This window comes from Canis lupus, chromosome 5 (genome assembly GCF_011100685.1).
Source record: "Canis lupus familiaris isolate Mischka breed German Shepherd chromosome 5, alternate assembly UU_Cfam_GSD_1.0, whole genome shotgun sequence".
Classification (NCBI taxonomy): domain Eukaryota; kingdom Metazoa; phylum Chordata; class Mammalia; order Carnivora; family Canidae; genus Canis; species Canis lupus.
Genome location: NC_049226.1, coordinates 25,145,149 through 25,149,994, shown reverse-complemented (window position 1 = coordinate 25,149,994; position 4,846 = coordinate 25,145,149). Strand labels below are relative to the sequence as shown.

The 4,846-nt window shown below is 50.7% G+C and overlaps 1 long non-coding RNA gene across 1 annotated transcript; it reads left to right on the top strand.

Annotated features, from left to right (window-relative positions):
• The first annotated feature begins 1,942 nt into the window (after positions 1 to 1,942).
• On the top strand, positions 1,943 to 2,929 carry LOC102157218. Its single transcript, XR_005358852.1, has 3 exons — positions 1,943 to 2,310; positions 2,445 to 2,500; positions 2,577 to 2,929. It is a non-coding gene; the product is annotated as an uncharacterized LOC102157218 (long non-coding RNA).
• Positions 2,930 to 4,846: the final 1,917 nt, after the last annotated feature.

The following is a 4,846-nucleotide window of genomic DNA, read 5'->3' as shown; positions in this document are numbered from 1 at the left end:
CCACCCCAGGAGTTCAGGGCAGAGAACCCCAGGGCCACTATTTGGCCCTGTAGTGGTTTGAGTGGTTTCCCCCCAATGGATGTGTCCATGCCCTACCTTCTAGAACCTGTGAACGTGACCTTATCTGGATAAAAGGTCTTTGCAGAAGGAATTAAGGATCATGAGATGAGATCATCCTGGATGACCTGAGTCAGCCCTAAATCCAATGATCAGCATCCTTCTAAGACAAAAAAGTGAAAAGAGGAGAAGAATGTAGAGAGAGGACAAGACTGGAATGACATAGCCACAAGCCAAGGACCGCCTGGAGCCACCAGAAGCTGGAAAAGAAAAAGGAAAGTTTCTCCGCCTCGGACCTGTGGAGGAAGGACGGCCCTACCAACACCTTGATTCTGGACTTGGCCTCTAGAATGATGAAAGAACGTCTACTGTTTTAAGCTGCCAAGCTTGCAGTTATTTGTTACAGCAGCCAACGACATTAATACAGTCCATTTGGTTAGAACACTCTTTGAGTACCCCGACTCAGATCTGAGCCTTAGTAAAACTTCCCCAGAGAAGCATTCTCGGATACCCTACGCCCACCCCACCCCAAAACTAAACTAGGTCCCCTTATTACCCTCTTCTAGCTGACTCCATGCACTTTTCCTTCCTGGCGCTCCTTAGAACATATTCTTACTCCTGGGACCCAAACGGTTTATTGAGATGCTAATTTCATGTTCGTTCCTGTCTAACCATTCCCCTACCCTGTTCCTCAAAAGAAACCAGGCTTTGTTCTGCGTTTCCTTAAAGCGGAAACCAGAACCACTGAGGAGATGATATGGAAACACCTAGAACAAAGGGAAAGCAGTGGCCAGAAGGGGAGCAGTTGCTCAAGTGGGGAGACAAGCGTGGCACACACTCCACTCCCTGCCAGGGTGCGGAGGCTTGAAACTTCTGAGGGGACACTGGCCTCGGGCGCCCACGGAGACCTCCGGCCCCCAACACAGAGCCCCTGTGTGACAGTGGTTAATGCGCAAGACCCGGTGCCACCAGGCGGCCACTTACTGGGATGCACCCTCCCAATGTCTGGGGCCGCAAGGAGCGGACGGGCCCTCAGGAGGTAGAGCCAGGAGGTAGGCAAGGGCTGCTGGGGCCTCGTGCCAACATCTTAGTGCAAGATGCTGTCAAAATGGAACTTTTCAAACGGCGTTCTCCGTCACAGCTGATATTACAGAGCTAAGAAGGAAGGATATTAAGTACCCCTAAGCTCCAAAGACAAGTGTGGATGCTTGTAAAACTCACTCGGGTGACCCCTAAAGTCCAGCCCACAAGCATCACCCCACACCCCAAGAGGGAGCCTTAACCCAACGAGAAGCTGTGAGGATTTCTTTAGAAGGGACATTGTCTGAGGGCTGTGGGCCTGACACCCCTTCCCGGGGAGCGGCGAGGGCTTCAGGGAACCGCCGATGGGGTGACACGTCTCTCCGGGGCTCTGGGGGGAGGAGAAGCTGCTGGTGACAGACCAGAGAACCAGCGCTGCTCCGGGAAGGGGCCGTGCTTCCAGAATCCAACAGCAGCCTCCCCGCCCAACATACAGACCTGCCGGAACATAGGTGGATTTTGGTCATTGTGGAAAAAAAAAAAAGAAAAGAAATCCAAGCCATGAGGACCATCTTGAGGGGCTGAGTGGCCCCCAAAAGGAGTGTGTGTGGGATGGATGGAGAAGCTGAGAGGGGGCGGTAGCCCCGGGAGAACCGGCGGAGAGCCTGGCCCGAGACCTGAGCAGGAGGGAGCGCTTTGGGGGAGCCCCTGCGGGCTTGCGGGGGGCGGGCTCCGCTCCCTCGGCCGAGATCCTCCCACCGCAGGGCCGAGTCCGTCGTAGACTGCCGCGCTTTTAAGGCTGATAATGCAATTATTCGCTCATACGTGGAAACGAGCTGATGGAGCTATGGGACTCGGCCACGCCTGCACCCCGGCAGAAAGGAACGCTGTGGAGGAAGAAAGCTGCTGTGCTCCTGGCCGGGCTCAGCTGGGCTCACACCAGGGCCTCTGCCGCCCAGAGGCTCCTGTTTGGGGCCGCGGCCAGAGCCACCCTCGCAAACACGGCGGGAGCGCCCGGCCAGGACAGTCCACGCGGCCAGGCCCGGGGACCCGAAGGCGCTCCCGGGCGTCCTGTGTGTCTTTCCTTCTCGGGACCAAGGCACTGGCTTCAGCCCACTCAAAACTCAGTAGGGTCTTCTTGTCACCGCCCCCTAAGAGAAGGTGACTGACTCACTCCAACGACGGGAGCAGAGGAGGCCCTGCACGCTGGCGACTAGACTTAAACTTGCATCAGTAAGTTGAGGCAGCCGGGGAACCCTTCTGGGAATTTCCCAGGGACCCGCAGTCCCCAGCCTGGCTCTTGAGGATCCTTTCTCAACGAGCACCCCGTGGAATTTCTGCTGTAATAGGTTCCCTGTTACCCCTAGGATGCCTTTAAGCAAGACAAGAGGATCCAGTTCTTAATCACAGGATGACAGATTAAGTAAGAAGAGGGAGCCAGGGCTGGGGGACCCAGGTCTTGGGGATCAAGTCATTTTCATATATTTTCTCTACTACAGGAAAGAGTTGAGATCCAAAGGGGCCAGGAGAGGAGAGGGAGAAGGGAAGGCTTCAAGTCACGCTGACTGTGAGACCTGTCCCCCGTTCTACTAACCAGACAGAAGCTCTCAAAAATTCACCTATTTTGAAACTGTCAATTCTGTCCTGTCCTCAGGCTCAAGGGGACATGCAGCTTCTACCTGCTGTAACCCAGTCTCAGCCATGACCTCCCCCATGTCTTTGCTGAGCGTGCTGGGAGGGCCACACACAGCTCTGCCCTGCGTCTCTGGAATGTATAAGAACAAGGGTGTGTTGCATCATTACCACTTCCAGAGGTTCCTTAAATAAAATAGCTCCAAATGGGGGTGCCTGAGTGACTCATTCCACTGAGTGTCCAACTCTTGATTTCGGCTGGGTCACAACCTCAGAGTTATAAGATTAAGACCCATGTCAGGCTCCTTGCCAGAGCTTCTCTCTCCCTCTTCCTCTGCCCCCCCACCCCAAGTTACAGTAGAAAACATTCACATTAAAGATCAATGGCTAATGTGCACCCTCTTAATACTGTCCTCTGAAAAGCAGAGCTTGTCACCCATTAGCAATTGTTTTTAAGATCAGCTTGGGAAAAGAGTGGCTGCCCCCTAAAATCAGGGCAGTTTCCCATGAACATGGGACATCAGATGGCACAACTGGTTTATTGAGGGGTCTCAACTTTTGAACTTCAATTTTCCATATGACTCAAAGCTCTTCCCCTACACCGTTCCCTCCCCAGTCCTGATCCCAGCTCACCTTGTGGTTCTAACAGCCTGTGGAGGAGGGGGCATGCCCACCTCTTACTTACCTCCTTATATTCCCTCTTCCCAGGTAGGGAAGAGGAAGAGAGAGGAACCAACATCTTCCTTGGCTGAGCAAGTGCTCAGCTCTCTCCGTGGGCATCCAGGGCCGTTTTTCTCGGCTGTAGCCGGGTGGTCCATCCAGATCCATGCCCTGTTCAGTGAGGGATCCCATCACTAGCAGTGACTCCCAGCCCCAGCAGTCATCCAGGTGATGTGGCCATACCTTGGGCACCATAAAAGCATGTGGGATTCATCCTGCACATCTCCAGGCAGAGGAGCAGCTCTGGCCCATCTTTGTCTGGCAGCCCCCCGAGCAGGGTGATGACCTCCTCCATTCTTTTTCCCCCATGCTATAATAACACAGGCGAATTAGGCCCCACCAGGAGACGGGGACGGTAGGCAAGTAGGGGATAACATCGAGTCTCCCTTACTTCCAGTCCCCTCCCTTATCTTTGTAAGAGGTTCTACCAGGACCTTACTCCCTCCACTATAGGGACAGACGACACCTCCCATTGCATCTCTACACAGAAGATCTTGGGGCAAAAAAACATAATTTTTTCAGACACACTGCATCACATTTTCCAAAGGCAGCCTCCCCCCTTACATATTTCTCTTTAAATCAAGTATGAAGACTCAGAGAGGGGAAGAGGTGTTGAAAGAACAGAAAGGCAATGTTAGACCAGTTCTCTGAATTTTTTCATAAGCTATATGGATAAATCACTGCTGCCCAGTTTGGCAGTTTTCTGGACTTAGATTACTATATGTAGACAACAGACATGACATGAAATCCTGATGTAATAGTTTCCATTAAATATATTTTTCATATCTCATATATTTTTTTCAACAATTCCAGAAAGACTGCAAATGTTAAGAATACTATGATCTAAATACTCTTCTTTTTCTTGGCTAAGCAATCTGGTGGCAGAGGAGGAAGTGGTTGGCGAGGCCATAGTGTGTTGAACATAAAGCCCCATAAACATTGAAGTTACATACATACATACATTTTCAAACACACATTTGAATCTGCATTTCAAGTACATCACATACGTGCACTGGGAACAGTGGGGAATGCATGTATATATAATTATATATATTCTAGTATATATCCACTTGCATGGAGTCACAACTATTTCTTCTGGGTTACAAAAATTTAAGTGATTCAACAGGATTCTCATGGTGTATAATGCCCATTTTTCACTGGAAACCTCTCTATAACTGCATGCTCTTGTTTTATATGGGTGGTATTTTCACTTTCTGTTACTTAGTTACTTGCCTTTTTCTTCTCATTCATTTAGTCTACATTTATCAAATACCAAAATGTCTCTGGAAACAAAGACAGATAAAACCATCTCCTCCTTCAAAGAACCCCATTCCAGTGGGGAAAGCAGATACACAAACAGATCATTGAAATGTCCCAGTGCAGTAATGAAGACTTGCACAGGGCACAATACTTGGCA